Source organism: Carcharodon carcharias, chromosome 6, assembly GCF_017639515.1.
Source record: "Carcharodon carcharias isolate sCarCar2 chromosome 6, sCarCar2.pri, whole genome shotgun sequence".
NCBI lineage: Eukaryota > Metazoa > Chordata > Chondrichthyes > Lamniformes > Lamnidae > Carcharodon > Carcharodon carcharias.
In genome coordinates, this window is record NC_054472.1 from 20,727,462 (window position 1) to 20,746,742 (window position 19,281).

The 19,281-nt window shown below is 46.1% G+C and overlaps 1 long non-coding RNA gene across 3 annotated transcripts in view; it reads left to right on the forward strand.

The window, feature by feature from the left end:
- Window positions 1-18,814, forward strand: part of LOC121278675 — a 180,517-nt gene extending 161,703 nt beyond the window's left edge. For all 3 annotated transcript variants that reach the window (XR_005943260.1, XR_005943259.1, XR_005943258.1), the window contains exon 4: window positions 18,687-18,814. This is a non-coding gene — a long non-coding RNA (uncharacterized LOC121278675). The remainder of the gene's footprint in view (window positions 1-18,686) is intronic.
- Window positions 18,815-19,281: the final 467 nt, after the last annotated feature.

The following is a 19,281-nucleotide window of genomic DNA, read 5'->3' on the forward strand; positions in this document are numbered from 1 at the left end:
TGGCCTGTGGAGCTGCCTCAAGATCCTCTTCCTCCAGTGGGTCCCCCTTTGCCAGTGCCAGATTGTGGAGAGCACAGTATGCAGCCACACCCGCTCTGGGGGCTAACTTGGAAGCGCATCTCCAGAAGACCAATGGTCCTCTCTACCATTGCCCATGAGGAGTCATGACTCCTATCATAACACTGCTCTGCCTCTGTTCTTGTGTGGCAGAGAGGCGTCATGAGCCACCTTTTCAATGGATAGTCCTTGTCACCCAGCAGCCATCCATCCAGTCAGCTGGAGCACTGAAGAGCCTCGGCACCTTGGAGTGGCTGAAGACAGAAGTGTCTGGGGGAGCTGCCTGGGTACCTTGCACAGACTTGTAGAATCTGCATCCTGTGGTGACACACTATCTGCATGTTCATGGAGTGGAAACCCCTCCTGTTGACGAAGGCACCGGGCTCACTCGCTGGCGCCTTGATGGCCACATGTGTACAGTCTATAGCAACCTGGACGTGGGGGAAGCCAGCAATCACTGCAAAGCCTCTGACTCACTCTGCCTGGCTGGCCTTGTCCTTACGGTAAAGAATAAAGGTCAGTACCTGCCTGAACAGAGCTTCTGTCACCAGCTTGACACAACTGTGGACAGCTGATTACACAGATCCCCCACTGACCACTGGAAAGAGCCAGAAGCATTGAAGTTGAGGCTCACTGTGACTTCCAGGGTGACTGGCATGGGGTGTCCACCCACACAGTCGGAGCTGATCTCAGGCCCAATCATCTGACAAATGGAGGGCACAGTATCCTTTGAGAGGCAAAGCCTCCTTTGGTATTGCACCTCAGACATATTGAGGTAGCTGCATCGCTGCCTGTAAACCCTGGCAGCAGGATAGTGGTGTCTTCTGTGGCCCCTTTCGCCTTGGACATCCTGCTGGCCCTGTGCCCTTTGTGCCTGCGCCTCTCATCCTACAGGTCACTCCCCTGGAAACTGCACTGGGACACCTGGCCTCCTCTCCCTTCTGCCCCCCCTCTTCCTCTTCAGAGGAGGTGCCTCCAGTGGAGAAAACACAGTCCCTATTACCAGGGTAACAGAAGGCTGTCTGATACCTGGAAGGGTTCATATGGTCAAAATCCTCCAGAGGCCTTGGGGACACCAATGAATACTGAAATGAAGCCTGGAAATGCTATGAAGTTCAGAACAGAGATGAAGCCATCAAGTTCAAATAAGCAACCAACAGCAAACTATCTCCTAAACTTCTCACTACTCACACTGGCAATGCCTTTTAATCCTGCCCCTGGATGATGTTTTGCAAAATGTGGGCTGCCCGCCTGCCCGTTTTGCCCGTGCGATGAGTGTGAAATCGCAAGAACAATGTAAAATTGGCTTCAGTTGGGTTTTTAATGGCCTTAAGTGGTCTTTTAATTGATGGTGGGCCCGGCTCCGACACCTGCGTGCTCCCACCGATCTGAAGATTGCGCATGTGCGGGATGACATCAAGACGCTCACCCGAAAACGTCTCACGTTATTTTATGCCCGATCAGGTCGGGCACAAGGCGTAAGATCCTGGCCCAGGAATAACTGTATGACTGAAAGATTAATCAAATGTCTACACACTTAAAAGACAATTTTATGAAAAACATGTAAACACTTCATCCGTACACCTTCTCAAATCTCTTTTCCTCCTATTTTTCCTTTTCTGTTTTGAATTCACCTTTAATTTTGGTCTTTTGTATTTGCAACAATCTATCTTTTGTCACTTTTTCAAATTGAAGATAATCAGCTTTGTCCTTCAACTTCCCTCCTTCCATTGTTCATCTGGAGATGGGAATGATGCAGAAACTCTCCGATCTGAGCCCCAAAATGGCCGTCAAGTCGGCAGAAATACTTGATTTGCGTGTCAACCAGGGACAAAAGCCATATTTAGCATTGTGCCTCATTTGACAGTGAATGCCCAACAAGCAATTTCTGCAGCCCACCAGTCGAACGTGATGAAATCTATCCAGTTCAGATGTGAACTGGTCTGTAGTAAGTAGGTTCGAGGGTATAAACCAAGGTGGAAGTGTACAACAGGGAGGTTTTAGTGCTAGAGGCTGGATTTCAAACTTTCTTGGTGGGTTAATTGGAGAAAAGTGAGACTTAATAATAACTGTTGCCTCAAGGTGGCTGCGGTGGGGAAGGGACCATCGCCTACCTCTTTCCGGAATGTGTCTCTGCAAAGCAGCTCTGGAAAGAGATGCAACCGTTTTTGTCAAAGTTCATCCCGAGCAGCTCCATAACACAGGACTCTGTGTTCTACAGGCTGTTCCAAGGGACCAATACCAAGATATACACTAACTGCTGCTGGAAGATAATCAACTGGATGAAAGGCACCCTTTAGTCTGCCTGAAACTTGCTGGTCTTCCAGTGCAAAGAGCTGTTGATGACCGAGTGTTACAGGGTGGCACATTCCAAGGTGCAGGGCTACATGGTGAGGGATGCACTAAAGCTTGGGGCAGCCATCGTGGAGGTGCAATGGGGAAAGGCCACTGTCTAAAGCCCTCCCACCACATTAATTCACGAGAAAATAGTTCCAGGGATGAGGAACTTCAGCTATGAGGATAGGTTGGAGAAGTTAGGACTATTCTCCTATGAAAACAAAGACTGAGAGGAGATCTGATAGAGGTATTCAAAATCATGAGGGGTCTGGACAGAGTAGATAGGGAGAAACTGTTCCCATTCGTGAAAGAATTGAGAATGAAAGGGCACAGGTTTAAAGTAATTAGTAAAAGAAGAAGTGATAAGAGGAGGAACTTTATCACGCAGCGAATGTTTAGGGTCTGGAATGCATTGCCTGACACTGTGGTGGAGGCAGGTTCAAATGAAGCATTCAAAAAGGTATGAGACTGTTGTCTGAAAAGGTGGAATGTGCAGGATTACGGCGAGAAGGCGGGAAATAGAACTAAGCTAGTTGATTATTTGGAGAGCTGGTGTAGACATGATGGGCCAGATGGCTTCCTTCTGCACTGTAACAATTCTGTGATTCTGTATACCAAGTGGCTGGAAGCTGTGGAAAACCCCTCAGGCTGTATGTTTGACATGAAATGAATATTGCAAATATAAGCTGCAATTGTAAGTGTAGTGAGGCACCTCAGAGTGTCTATGTTGAAAAAAGACTGATCCCCTTTACCCTTTGCGCAAAGTCAACTGGGATTGCCATATAATATACTTATAAAAAATTTATGAATAATGTATATTTTAGAGAAAAAAAGTGATGATTATCATTTGTCACGATCTTGGCAGGATGTTGCCTCTTCTCAAGTTAGAGGTAGCCAAATGATGTGGACTTATTTCCAAAACCCGATTGGACATTTACCAGTCAGATACAATAAGGTAGACTCTGGTGCCATTAATATTCTGGGATCTTTGCCAGCGTGTGATCTACTTGGAGAAGGAGGCTTACCTTTGGCTTGAAAATAAAAAACAAAGGATGAGGTAAAGTTCCATTTAACTGGCCAATTGTGAAGTTTCTAGCTTTGGCTTCTCATGAAGTTGAGCACTGATTTTCATATTCTCTAGATGTCAGTCAAATTCTAAACTGGTTCAATCTCCAGAATGTCTCATGGGTATGAAATATTATTGTTTAAAACAGAAATTGGAGAAAAACTTTGCAAACAGGAATATGAATTCATGTTACCTGAAACAGCAGTTTACCCAAAAGTAAATAAGCTTGTGGTATTCAAAAGGTATATGAAATACTCCACAGCCAGAAGCTTCTCATTGACATGCGAGGAAGGGCCCCACACTCAGATGTGTAAAATGATGCGCAATGACATCGGGCGAGCGCGCCATCGCGATGTTTAGGTGGGTGGGCGCGCAATGTTCTCTGATACGTGCCTGCCATTAGTTAATCACCCATTAAGGTCCTTGAGGCCCGTGCAATCTTCAAGACATCACATGGGCACAACGGGCAGGCAGGTAGGAGACATTTGTATAAACCTCATCCATGGGCGGGATAAGAGGGCTGAGCGGGGCCGCAAGTGTTATTTGTCAGGCATTTAATTGTGAAAGTTACTTATACTTGCCTGTGAGAGCAGGAATACTTCAAAACTCTTCACAGCTGCTTGGACAGGAGTAAAAGGCTTCAGGTCAGGACTCTACAGTAAAGATCATTTCTGGGGCCTGCAGGTTTCAGGAAGCCTTCCCTTAGCCTGGGAATGGGAGTTGTGCTCTCCACTGGAGGCACCTCCTCTGAGGAGGAAGGGAGGGCCAGAGGGGGAAGAGGCCAGGGGTGCACATTCAGCCTCCAGGAGAGGAGAGGCACAGGCACAAGGGGTGCAAGGCCAACAGGAAGTCCTAGGCAGAAGGGTCCGCAGAAGATGCCACTATCCTGCTACCAGGGTATACAGGCAGTGAAGCAGCTACCTCAATATGTCTGAGGTCCAGTGTCGAAGGAAGCTCCGTCTCTCAAGGGAGACAGTCACCTCCATCTGTCAGATGACTGGGCCTGAGATCTGCGCCAACTGTGTGGGTGGACACCCCATTGCCAGTGGTGATGAAGGTCACAGCTGCCCTCAACTTCTATGCCTCTGGCTCGTTCCAGGGGTCTGTGGCTGATCTTTGAGGTGTCTCCCAATCAGTTGTCCACACTTGTGTCAAGCAGGTTACAGACACTCTGTTCAGACGGGCATTGACCTTCATCCACTACTGCTGGGACGAGGCCAGCCAGACACAGCGAGTCAGAGGCTTCGCGGCCATTGCTGACTTCCCCCGTGTCCAGGGTGCTATAGACTGTACACATGTGGCCATCAAGGCGCCAGCAGGTGCCTTTGTCAACAGGAAGGGCTTCCACTCCATGAATGTGCAGATAGTGTGTGATCACAGGATGCAGATTCTACAAGTCTGTGCAAGGTACCCAGGCAGCTCCCACGACGCCTACATCCTCAGACACTCCCAGGTGCCGAGGCTCTTCAGTGTCCAGCCCGGCTGGGTGGATGGCTGCTGGGTGACAAGGGCTATCCCCTCAGAAGGTGGCTCATGACGCCTCTCCACCATCCAAGAACAGAAGCTGAGCAGCGGTACAATAGGAGCCACGGCACCACAAGGGCTGTGGCGGAGAGAACCATCGGTCTTCTCAAGATGTGCTTCCGATGCCTGGACCGTTCAGGGGGCGCAGTCCTGTATCCCCCAGATCGTGTGTTGCTGATAGTGGTTTCATGCTGCGCTTTCCACAATTTTGCTCTGGAAAGGGGGGATGCAGTGGACGAAGAAGATGTAGACACAGTTGCTCCGGCTGCACACGATGAGTCCACCAGTGAGTCCGAGGATGAGCACACACAGGAGAACACTGAGGGGGTAGACGCTGACCCGGGCATACTCCAGGGAGGCAGGAACACCTGGGAGGCTTTAATCCACCAAACCTTCAGCTAGCCCACCACAGATGGTCCTTCAACACAAGCCAGGGCTGCAGGCTCCATGCTCGATACCCGAGTGCAAATTCTGCTTGGATAGGAACAGTAACTAAGGGCCTTGTTAATAATGCTAATGTCACACAACTCACTCATGATATCAAGGGTAACCGTCGGCCTGCAGAAGTAAGGAATCACCCTGAGCCACACTTACATTTCAAAATTTAATGATTTAACATAATGAAATTCAGAAAAAAATAATTACAAAGGTGTTACACATCACACCAAGTGGCCATGAACTAATAGCGGGGTAACACAAAAGCAACAGTGAGAAGCCTGTGGTGTGCCTAATGTGCCTTCAGTTTACATTTCTGGGTGCCACGTCTAGGTGTTGTCCCCTCGCTGGCACTGGCATCTGAGACAGCCTGCTCACTGTGCTGTCCTGTTTGCCTCGATGGCCTTGGCGGATGTCCTTTGGTCCATGGAGACTTTGATGGCTCCACCTGGGAGGCACGACCAATTCCACTGCTGGCATCTCCCCAGTTGCTGCAGCCTCATCAGATGCCATGGTCACTGGCAGAGGGGCGGAGGAGCTGCTGCCCTCATCCAGAGTATGCTGAGAGGTGCCCGCAGAGACAACAGGCAGCTGCTGCACCGATATGAAGTTGCTTCGGACCTCCCTGCTCACCATAAAGGGATGGACACTGAACTGGGATACTTGGTGCCCAAACCATCTCCCACACTGGCGCTGACCAACTGAGGTCAATGCCACTGTGAGGGTTTGCAGGTTTGAGTACAACCCCAGGAGGCCCTGATTGTTTTCCTGGAGGTGCCTCTCCACGAGAGTCGCCACTCTCCATGGAGCAAGCATAGCACTCAGCCGTGAGGCTCATTGCATCAGCGATGCTGCGTGTGGATTTCTCCAGCACGAGCACCATGCCACGCATTGCCTCATGTATCTCCGCCAGATCATCCCTGCTGCACTTCCAGCGTTTGCTGCCTCACGGACGACTCCAGAGGCACATCATCAGGCACTGACCGAGCATGTGCCTGGTCCCCTGCAGTCCTCCGACTGCTGGCGTCATGGGCACTCTCTGTCTTTGCCCATACCTCCAGCGACTGTGAAGTGACACTAGCCAATGATCTAATTCCCACTGAGGTGCTAGTATCTGCTCTGGTGCCTGCCTGGCAGAGATGGTGTGATGCTGGTGATTCAAAATGTTCAGGGCCCTCAGGTGTGAGAGGTGGCCCCTCCGCCTCCTCCTCTCAGCCCTGCTCCAGTGATGCTGAAAGGAAGACCAAGGACATTTGATTAGTTAAAGTGGAGACAATGTCAATGCCTGCCCCCTGGATCATTATGCGCTCATCCTTCTATAATCAATGGTCAACCCATGTTGCAAACTGCAATCACTGAGCATTCAGCAGTGCCATGGCTGCTGGGACACACATGATGACCTCAGTGCTCAGCAAGCATACCTCCCCATGGCACCCCAGCCTCACCGCCACCGGTGTACCTGGGTGCATGGTGCCTCTCCAGATCCATGGACTCCTGCTCAAATCTAGTCACGATGGCCAACTGGGCCTGGCCTCCGCAAGTCCCCATCTGTTTGTGGCATTGTGTGCAGTCTTCTCCTGATAAGGAGAGAAGATGGATTCCCATCGCATCCCTGCCACCCCAGCCAGAGTGGGACATTGCAGGGCTCCAGTGCTTCGTCACCCTATAGCTAACGCACACTCACAAAGAAGCCAGTGCTGACCCCCCCTTATCAAAATGCTGCCTCCATCACATGTGGCACCACACGGTCTAACCTTGCAAAGAAAAGAGGCACAAGCACATGGAACACAAAGTCCAGCAGATGGATTGGTGCCCCACCACCTGGAAGCTCCTCTCCCAGCAGCTTAGCACCCTGACTTTGACATGCTTCCCAGTTCCAGCACTCTGCCTAGGTGCAGATCCTTGAGTTTGCCCCCGAAACTATACTCTGGGTCACACAAGCTGTGGCCACAGAACCCATCTCAGCACTACCATCTGAGGGTGAAATAGGATTGGGCAATATCTGGTGGCCCACCTAGTGAGGGGAACATGCCGTGAAGGATTCAATGCTGTAACTGCACTCAGAGATATTTGGCAGGGGAGAAGGTGGGCCTTGGGGGGAAAGGCTAACGGCTGCATCAAGTGACCTTAGCCAAAATAGTACTCACTCTTCCCGAGCACAGGAGGTCATTGAACTCTTGCGGCACTGGACCCACGTGCGTCACACCACATCATGGGAGCTCATTGTCTCTGCCACCTCCTCCCACACACGTTTGGTCAGGTGGGGGGGTGCCTCTATCTCCCGTCCCTCGGAAGCAGGACCTCACGCTGTGCTGCCACCTCCTCCAGGAGGGCAGCTAGGCACTCATCCGAAAACCGAGGGGCACACTGTCCTGCTGCCCTCCCCTCTGGCCTGGCCTGCTCCGCTGTCCTACCGCCTGGCCTGACCTGCTCCATTGTCCTACCGTCTGGCCTGACCTGCTCCGCTGTCCTACCGTCTGGCCTGACCTGCTCCGCTGTCCTACCCTCCGGCCTGGCCTGCTCTCCAGCAGCCTTCTACTTGCCATTGTGAGCAGCCTTTCCAAGGCTGCCAGCGCTTCATTTAAACAGGCCGCCAGGTCGCCATTGGACCCGGCGGTCATTGTACTCCCACCTCCGCCTGCCCACTCCTGCTGTCCTCAGGTGTCACACAATGTGCTGGGCGGGCATTAGTTGGCCTACCGCATGAAACATCGGCACGGACCCGATTGCAGATGGCGATTGGGTCCGCACCCACTCGTGCCCGCTCCTGACCGACCCGCTCGACATGGGGAAAATTCTCCCCCATATGATATAATGATACCTTTGTACTTGAAGTGATAACTGAGCTTCTCTCTAGTATTGACCCCTTAAGCTAATATTTAAAAGTGCAATCCTCTCCTGATTGTTCAAAATATTGCCCTCACATTTGGAAAGATAAAAACATATTTCTATAAGACTCCCTCCCTTTCTCTTGGAAGAAAGCAATGAAAACACAGGTATAAACTCTGTGTGCGGGAGAATGATGGTTACCAGCCCCACCAACTCTTTCTCCCCTCCAAGGTTCTCGGTTACTCTAAGCAGGGCCTTGTTCTTCCTGCAGCTGTTGCACAACCACTCCATGCAACCTTTCCAGCTAATAAAAGTCATTATTTTCAGCAAGAGAATGAACACTTTGCACTGTAAGATACGAAGCCCAGAGGATAAGGATTTAGCTTTTGGAGATAGGTAGGCTTTGAAGCAAACTGATACCTTTGTGCCTCTTGAAATCAGTCGCAGAAACTTGGAGGAGTCTGCCCGGAATGCAATCTAATGGCTTGTGACAAGAAATGGGAGTAGGCAGACCAGGAAAAAAAAGCTGCTCAAAAACTAATGATTGTATTTTTCTTGCTTGGTGTCAAGCAAGACAACTGTGGGTCAGTTGGTTACACTTCTACCTTTGAGCCAGAAAGTTGTGGGTTCAAATCCCACTTGAGTGTGAAACTCAAAGTTCATGCTCCAGTGCAGTTCTGAGGGAGCACTGCACTGTCAGAGGTGCCAACATTTGGATAATACATTAAAGTGAGAGCCCATCTGCGCACCCACGTGAACATAGAAAATCCCAGAGTGTTACTTTGGAGAAGAGGAGAGGAGTCCTGCCCAATGTTTATCCATCACAAAACACATTGGCCAGAAATTTGCCCGGGCTGGGCAGGGGTGGTCAGGAAGCTGACCTCTGCTTGAGAACAGCTTCGCACTGCGATTTCACACAGGCAGGCCAATAAAAGCCCACCCTGCGTGGAATGTGAGCGGCAGCGCCAAGTGCTACCTGTGGAGGAGGGAGAGCCGGCCTGGTGTGCTGTTCATGCGTGTGGGCAAAAGGGCGCTTCAATCTCCCTGAAGCAGCTCCGTGCCTCAGGGAGATTGAGGTGCTTTTTCAAAAAATTAATAAAGATTATAAAAATTTAATGAAACGTCCCCTCGCACATGACTGTGTCTCTTGAGATGGGCAGTATTTTTAATTTGCGTTAGCTTTGGGAAAACTCATCCCGCTCGTGGAAGAGGTTTCCTAAAAAATGTAACGGCCGCTTGGCCTTTTCGCCTGCCCGCCAACCGTTAGGTAGGGACAGGCAGCGTAAATTTCAAGTTAATGAGCTCGTTAATGGCCTTAATAGGCCTTTCAATTGTTGGTGGGCGCGCAGCCGACTCCGGCACATGTCCCCGTCGAGCGAAATATCGCGCAAGTGCACAATGACATCAGGACGCACGCCCGACATCATCGTGCATCATATTATGATCATGCATGTTGGGCGCGCGCCGGCACAACGAATGTAAAATTCTGGTCATTGTCTTGTCATTATCATATTGCTATTTTTGGGAGCTGACTGTGCTGTGTTTCTTACGTTGCAATAGTGACTACACTTCAAAAGCACTTTATTGCCTCTAAAGTGCTTTGGGAAATTTTGTATTCTTGAAAGGTGCTATATAAATGCAAATCTTCCTTTTCTTATTGGGGAAACAGGTGGGCATGTGACTTTAGCAAGGCTGTTGACAAGGTCCCACATGGCAGACTGGTTAATAAAAATAAAAGCCCATGAAATCCAAAAGAATGCAGGAAGCTGGTTACAAAATTAGATCAGTGGCAAGAAACAAAGGATAATTGTTGATGGATGTTTTTGTGACTGGAAGGCTGATTCCAGTGGGGTTCCACAGGGCTCAGTGCTAGGTCCCCTGCTTTTTGTGGTATATATTAATGATTTGGATATAAATGTAGGGGAATGATCAAGAGGTTTGCAGACAACAGAAAAATTGGCCCTGTTGGTTGATAGCAAGGAAGGTTGCTGTAGACTGTAGGGAGATATCAATGGACTGGTCAGGTGGGCAGCAAAGTGGCAAATGGAATTCAACCCAGAGAAGTGTGAGGTGATGCATTTGGGGATGCCAACCAAGGCAAGGGAATACACAATAAATGAGAGGATACTGAGAGGTGTAGAGGTGGTGAGGGATCTTGGTGTGAATGTCTTCAGATCCCAGAAGGTAGCAGGACAGGATGATTAGGTGGTTGAGGAGGCATATGGAATCCTTTCATTTATTAGCTGAGACATAGAATATAAGAGCAGGGAGGTTATGCTGGAACCTATATAAAAAATTAATTAGGCAACAACTTGAGTAGTGTGTGCATTTCTGGTTAGCTCATTACAGAAAGGATACAAGTGCATTAGAAAGGGTATGGAGTAGATTTAGAAGGATGTTGCCTGGATTGGAAAATTGCAGCTATAAGGAAAGATTGGAATAGGCTGTGGTTGTTCTCCTTGGAATAGCAGAGGCTGAGGGGAGATTTGATTAAGATATACAAAATTGTGAGGGACCTGGATAGAGTGGGTGGGAAGGGCCTATTTACTTTAGCAGAGAGGTCAGTGACTAGGGGGCAGAGATTTAAAGAGATTGGTAGAAAGATTAGAGGGGAGATGAGGAAAAACCTTTTCGCCCAGAGGGTTGTGGGGCTCTGGAACTCACTGCCTGAAAGGGTAGTAGAGGCAGAAACCCTCAGCTCATTTAAAAGGTACCTGGATATGCACCTGAAATGCCGTAACCTGCAGGGCTTCAGTCTGAATGCTGGAAAGTGGGATTAGGCTGGGCGGCTCGTTTCTCAGTCGGCACAGACACGATGGGCCAAGTGGCCTCCTGCTGCACAGTAAACTTTCTATGACCCTATGTGGTCGGGTGATGGAGGGGTCACCATCTAAATTGGATGGCCTGCAACGCATTGGATGATCTTTTATTTTATAATTAAAGCAGTGGTTTCAAGCTCCCATTGTACTGGAAGCTCTGCCATCATTCACCATGGCAGTCGGTTGATTCAGCTGCAGTATAAATATAAACCAGCATGCCTCTGGCCAGAATTCTCTGGTAACAAGTGCACTGGAGGAACCAGGCAGAACATTGTAGTGAAAGAAGCAGTGGAGATAAAAGCTGATAGGATTACAGCCTGTCAACCAAAATGTCACGTGAAACTTCACACACCTCGCGTAAAGGTGCAAGTGAGCGACACAGCACTAAGGCCTACATCCTCACTTCTATGACTTTGACAGTTACTACAATATCTAAATACAAGCCCTTTGAGCTTTATACTTCCTTTGTTGTTCTCATTGACATAAACCCTGGAACCTCTACATAAAGTAAAGGGATGATGAGCAGATACATACAGAACAGGCCAGCCTGCTTTTGATCAGAAAGATTGTTACAGAGTTATCATTTAAAAAAAAATACTTTTTACTTGACTTGCGATTGTTAATTATCAGGGCCACTGGTTTATGGTGATCAGGTAAGACAAATTCAATTTTTAATCACAGGAGCTTATGGGATTTTCACAATTGCTTTGCAAACGTAATGCTGCAATTCCGTGAATTTTTCTGCAAAAGTTGCAAACTGGTGGCCTTGTTAATTAGATATTAGTTACTATATGGTGTGTGTTCAGGAGATGTTAGTTGTGGTTTGTGACTCCCTTGGCCTCCTGACTCAGCTCTGGGAAATCTCTCTTCCTGTCTTGTGAGATACTCCACTCTATCCTTCTCCAGAGGCTATCCATTCAAGGGCTCTCCTGAGAGCAGCTTTGAGATAGAGAGAATGCAGAAGTCAACCGCAAAGAACAGTGAAAGTTAAGGCAATAAATGTTTACATTAAACAGCCTCAACGGAGCTTCTTCTTGTGTACTGCAATGTTCCACATAGCTCTGTGAAGATTATTTTCTGCAGGTGAGGACAACTTAAAAAACGTCAGATATGGTATCATCAGGAAATTACTGAGAATTAACAGTAACAGGGAAAGAAATCCTTTTTCTTATTTTCAATATTGTATACCTCACGCTTAAATTAGACCTTTTTTTGGTTTTCCCTTTAACCACATCCCCAGGTATTTCTGAAATTAAGCAGAAATTTAAATAAAAAATCATGGAAGTGTTCTTTTCAGATGAAGAGATTATAGAACAAGGGGGGCGGGCAAAAAGCACAATCACAGGAGAGTGGGAGGAACATCAGTGATTGATTTGAAAGAAAAAGACTTTTCAAAATGTAGGCTATCAGTACCATATGGAGGAATGCACAGTTTATCTCTCTACTTTCCACACTGTGCCAGCATTTAAACACTCTTGGAGCTTAATGCAGATTAGTCATATGTTAAAATTTCTTCTGTACTGACCTGACCTCACAAGAGTGAGTGACCCCATTGCAACTCCCAGTGCAACAGCATAACATTTTCAGCAGCCCTCGCTCCTGACATCTCTGAGCGAAAACAGCCAATTAATGTTGAATTATTCAAGGCATTACACTGTGGACTTGTGCGTAACTGGTAGCCTAATGTAAACCAGTAGCTGCCAAAATGATGAGACTTTCATTCAATCTGCCTGGTCTGAACTCAGAACAAATAGTAGAGACAGAAGTATGATAGTGAATAATATCCTAAACTTTTTTAAAAATTTGTTCAATCATTTGGGTATGTGCCGAGGCAAAAAAAAAATCACATTCGCAAGATTGGTCCATTCTTCGAGCCTTGACATTTTTAAGACCACAAATATTCAATAATAATCAAACACTCCCCAACCATAAAAGAAACATTGAGCCTAAAGTCTACGGATATGAACTTGCAACCTTAGAGTGTGAAACCAAGTACCTTCCTGCTTTGTTCTAAGCAGTTTCCTGATGATGTTCCTACCTAAATTTAAAGAATAGAGAGCTGCTTTGTACATTCACACAAAGCACTATAATCAAGAGGTGTTTTCCTTACTTACAACAGTTCACCTATTCTCAGAATGGCATCATGGCATCACGGTAAAAAGAATCGAGTTATAATCCTAGAGAAGGCAGTTCTGAATGCTAAAACTCCTCCAGATGGAATTTATAAAGTGTAATAATGCAGTCATTATTGGAAAAAGATTCCTTTCTACATATGAAAACCAGTCAGCCTGGTTAAGCTGTAACAAATAACACTGTCACGTGGAAGCTGTAATCTTTATACCCTAGATTTAACAGGAGCTTCAAGTACATGAAATGAAAAATCAGTGTTAACTTTATAAAGTTTTGACATGAGCAGCCTTCTTTAGTTGGGGCGTGAGGTCAGTGGTAACTGCAGAAGGAAATTTTGAAAGAGTGGGTCTCCGGAAACATGTTCAAATATGACCCTGTGTGAAAGTTTTACACCAGTGTTCTGTGCCCAGTGTAGAGTTGCCAACTCTGATAAGACTGTAATCCAGGAAGTTTCACCACATGACCTCATGTCCCCAAGAGCCCCACAGTCCTATCATTGGTAGCCTGACACATTCGCCCTTGGGGCACATTGCCTTTCCACGTTAACTGGAAAGCGAACAGATGATTTTTGACTGTCAGTCAGCTGCCTCCAATGTTTTTACAAGCAATAAATGAAAATGTTTGAAGTAAACGATTAAAAAAGGCCTTATCTTTAATATCTCTATTACTTTTTCTCCCATGTTGCTTGCAGTTGTGTTCAGATTAAGTTTTTAATCCTGGAGACTCCAGGACAGTCTAGGCAGGTTGGCATCCCAGCTCCTTGTGGCCCTTTGAATAGACAGCCTGTGGCTTTACTCTAGTCAATAGTGAATCCTCGCAATTTGCATAGCCAATGTGTCAGTCAAAAACTGCTTCTTTTGAAGGGGCTGAGCTGCAAATAGCCCCTAAAAGAACAAAAGATTTAGGTGTCTGAGTAGACCATATGGCCCATTGAGCATGGGCTCACTGTTTGATGTTCAATTCTCCCGGGATGGAGCATGTGGACCATGCACTCTGCCTGATCAAGCAATACAATTACATTGGGGTTGCAGCTCACCTGTGTCCTGGTCTGCTCCAAAATAGTGGAGGGCCGGGTGTCATCAGGAATGGGAAATCACTGAAGGCTTCCTCATCTCGTGTCTGGGTCTGTTGTAGAGTATTTGATAGAGATTAATTGCCATGTTAGAGAGCAACTCCGCTATAGTTGTATCATGTCACTACCAGATAGCAGGTGAGCTCCCCCCACCAACCTTCAATGTTGATGACCATGTTCCAGGAAAACCTTTATTCTCAGTCACCCTAGCCTTTCCCCAGTATGACTCTCACCCTTGCCCCCTTAGATCAAAGGGATGCAGACTTGAACAGATATGGAAGACAACTAGTTTAACCATTCACCGCCAGATCTGGCTGGACCACATTAAGCATTATCGGGCCCTGCTCTTCTCTGCCAAAGCCTCTCACTATTCCAGGATCATCTGAAAATGCAAAGAAAACCCCCAGCTGCTTTCCTGCACTGCCAAACATCACCTTAAAACCTCTTTCCCATATTCCCTCCACCCTCATCTCCAACGACAAGTGCAAGAGACTCACGAATTTCTTTGTCACTAAGATTGAGGCCATCCAATTCTCTGTCTCTGCTCTTTTGTTCCTTTTCCTGAGCCCGCTTCACCGAACTTCCCCCGAGGTACCCCGTTCCCTAACTCTGAACTCCCATCTTTCTCCAGTTTGTCTCCTATCTCTCCATAAGTCCTCTCCAAGCTCATGGACACCTTCTGCTCTCTCAGCCCCATTCACAATGAACTGCTGAACAATCAATTGATCTTCCTAGGCTCCCCTGTTAGCTGATATTGTAAACAGTTTCCTTTTCTCTAGTACTGTCCTCCTCCCTTTCAAATTTATCATAAAAAACCTTTAAACTCCCTGTCCTTGCAAACTACCACCCCGTCTTCAATCCCCCTTTCCTCCATAAACGTGTTGTCACCTCCTAAATTGGTGCCCATTTTCCCCACAACTCCAAGTTTAAACCTCATCAATCAGGGTTCCACCACAGCACTGAAATGGTCTTAAAGCCAGAAATGACATCCAGTGCAACTCTGACATGATGCACTACCCTTCCTCATCCTTTTGAAATCATCTGCATTATTTGACAAGGTCGACCACAATATTCTTCTCCGACATCTCTCCTTCATTGTCTAGCTGAGTGGGACTGCTCTTGCCTGGTTCCATTCTTATCCCCTGCAATGGTTTCTCTTCCCACTCCTGAACTGTCACCTATCGAGTCTCCTCAGGATCAATTCGTGGTCCCCTCCTGTTTCTCGGATAGGTGTTGCCCCTCACCGACATCATCCAAAAATAAAACTTCAACTTCCATGTTCATACCGTTGATACCCAGCTCTATCTCATCACTTCCTTTCATTACCCTGCCAGTCCTATGATTTGTCACACTGCTCGGCAACTTCTCATTTTGGATGAGCGGAAACATCCAGCAATTAAACGTTGGAAAGTCTAAAACCATTGTCTTTCATACACGCCACAAACTCTATTACCTACTCACCAATGCCGTCCTCCTTCCTGGCCACTATCTCAGGTCGAACCAGGTTGTTTGCAACTTTGACCCTAAACTGAGCTTCCAACCCTGTATCCTCTGCACCTCCAAGATCATCCCTCTCTCCCCACCTCTTGGCCTATCTTCATCAACACTTAAAATAAAATGGACTAGGTTGTGATGGGCAAAAAGCTTAGAATTATTCAGAAAGCAGATGAATGCTGTGATGTGGTATAGGGTGTTTTCATTCTATGAGATGAGATAAGATTAGATGAGATGTAACAAATTTCTTCCCTCATCTTTATCTCACGATCTCAAAGCTTATCAGAGTGCACTCCCGCATGCAATTATGTGTATGTGTGTCTGATTTACTTAAAATCAGGAAGATTGGCTTGTTACCTTCTGGGTGCTCCAAGAAATTAATCCTTCTCTCCTGCTGGTGGCAAAATGGTCATGTCTGCAGGGCAACGAAGCATTTGGAAATAGTGACTATAAAATGATTTGAGTTTGATCTTAGATTTGAGAGGAAGAAGGGAGGGTCGCAAAACCAACATTTTAATAAACACAAACTTCAAATGGCTGAGGAGTAAATTAATTGCAGTAAAGAGAGCAGCACTGATAATAGATAAGTTTACAGACAAGATGGAGGGGAAATATTCAAAGATGCATTTGATGTGATACAAAAATGATACATATCCCTAAAATGCTGAGGTTCCACTTGTGCAGTTAAGCAACTACGTCAACAAATGAGGTAAAAGACAACATCAAGCTAAAAGAAAAGGCTTACATAACTACAATGAAAAGTGGAAATCCAGAGAGCTGAGAGGGCAATTAAAGAATGAAATGCAAGGAATGATGATGTACAAAAGAAAAAATGCAAAAGTGAACTTGCAAAGTTGACAGCAAAAGTTTTTATAAATATGTTAAGAAAAAAAGGATGACAAAGGAGAATGTAGGCCCCATTTAAAAGAAAATAGGTGCAGGCAAAGTTATAATAGATAATAAGGAAATGGCATTGGGTTTTTCAAGGTGGTAATTAGAGTGGGAGGAGGCTTGTGTTGAATATGAATGCCAACATCAACCATAAGAACTTAAGAAATAGGAGGTGGAGTAGGCCATCAGGTCCCTCCAGCCTGCTCTCCCATTCAATAGGATCATAGCTGATCCGATTGTGGACTTATCTCCACTTTTCTGCCTGCCTTCAATAACCCCTGACTTCCTTGTACATCAAAAATCCATCTCTCTGACTTGAATACATTCAATGATCCACCCTCCACTGCTCTCTGGGTATTCTAGATTTCCAAAGGTTAATGTCCCACAAAGAGAAAAAATTCCTCCATCTCTTGATTAAATGGGAGACCCCTTATTTTTAACGGTGCTTCTTAGTTCTTGAATCCCCCACAAGGGAAAACATCCTCTCAGCATCTAACCTGTTAAGTAGCCTCAGAATCTTATATGTTTTAGTAAGATCACCTCTTGGGTCTTCTAAACTCCAAAGAGTGTAGGCCCAGCCTGCTCAACATTTCCCATTAAGACAACCCCTTCATTAACCAAGTGAACCTTCCCTGAACTGTTTCCATTGAAGGTATATCCCACCTCAAATAAGGAGACCAGAACTCTACACAGTACTCTAGATGTGACCTCACCAACTCCCTAAACTTCCCTACATTTATACTCCATACTCCTTGCAATAAATGGAATAAACATTCTATTTGCCTTCCTAATTACTTGCTGTACCTGCACGCTGACTTTCATGTACAAGGACATCCAGATCCCTCTGTACTGTAGAATTCTGTAGTGTCTCTCAATTTAAATAATATTTTGCTTTTCTATTCTTCTATTTAAAGTGGATAACATCGCACTTTCCCACATTAAACTCAATTTGCCAATTTTTCCCCATTCACTTAACCTTACTATATCCCTTTGCAGACTCTTTCTGTCCTCCTTATAACTCGCTTTCCTACCTATCTTTGTACTGTAAGCAAATCTGGCTGCAATACAATCGGTCCCTTCATCCACGTCATTAATATAGAGGGTAAATAGTTCAGGCTCCCAGTACTGATCCCTGTGGCACTCCACCAGTTACAGTTTGCCAAGCTGAAAATTACCTATTTATTCCAACTCTCTGTTTCCTGTTAGTTAGCCAATCCCCTATCCACTGCCCACCCCTAACACCATGAGCTCTTATGCTGTGTAGCAACCTTTTAGATGGCACCTTATCAAATGCCTTTATGGAAATCCAAATGCACTGCATCTACTGGTTCCCCTCTATCTGCCCTGCTTGTTACACCCTCAAAGAACTCTAATAAACTTGTCTAACATGGTTTCCCTTACAGAAAGCCATGTTGACTCTGCTTAATTATATCATGATTTTCTAACTGTCCTGCTTCTACTTCCTTAATATTGGATTCCAGTATTTTCCCAATGACACATGGTAGGCTAGTTGGCCAATAGTTTGCGGCTTTCAGTCTCCCTCGTTTCCTGAATAGAGGTGTTACACTTGCAGTTTTCCAATCCACTGGGAGGAGGCCGGTTAGTTCAGTTGATTAGTTGGCTGCCACGTGTTTCAGAACAACAGCAAACATTTGATTTTTGTCACGGTTTCATTATTTTATTAGTTACCCTGTGCTGGTTTCTAATATTTTCCCAATCTTGTGGCCTATCACTAATCTTTGCAGCATTGTACACCTTTTCTTTCAATTTGATACCATTCTTAATTTCCTTAGATAGCCAAGGATGGTGCATCCTTCTCATAGAGTCTTTCTTTCTGAATGGAATATATCTTTGCTGACAGTTATGAAATAGCTTTGAAAATGTCTTTATTTAATTTTAAGACACAGGTTTGAGATCCAAATTTCTCATCCTCAAACTGAATGTGAAATTATATCATGCTATGATCACTCTTGCCTAGAGGGTCCTTTACCATGAGGTCATTAATTAATACTGTCTCATTACACATTAACAGGTCTAAAATAACCAGTTCCCTCGTTGGCTCAAGAATACATGTCAGCATTCAGGTAAACCTACGGTACCAGCAATACAAAACCAAAACCACTCCAACCTCAGTCTTACAGCTTAAGTTTACTGATGATGCTGTGTTTGTACTCACTCAGAAATTGAGCTCCAGGTCATTGTTGATGCCTTCTCCAAAGCATATGAGGAAATGGGCTTTTCACTAAATGCCCAGAAAACTTCTGAGCACCTCCCACAGCAAAACACCTCCCCTTGTCGATTAAGATCAACAGTGAGATCCTGGAAAATGTGGACCATTTTCCATACCTTGGGAGACTCCTTTCGATAAAGACAAACATAAATGACAAAATTCATCATGGCCTCCATTGTGCCAGCTCAGCCTTTGGCCAACTGAGGAAAAGAGTACTTGAGGACCAGAATCTCAAACCCAAGACTGATGTCATGGCTTACTGAGCAGCAGTGATCCCCAAGCTCCTATATGCTTCAGAGACTTTGACAACATACAGCAGATAACTCAAAGCACTGGAGAAATGCCACCAGTGGTGCCTTTGCAAGATTCTCCAAATCCAGTGACAAGAAGGGCAGTC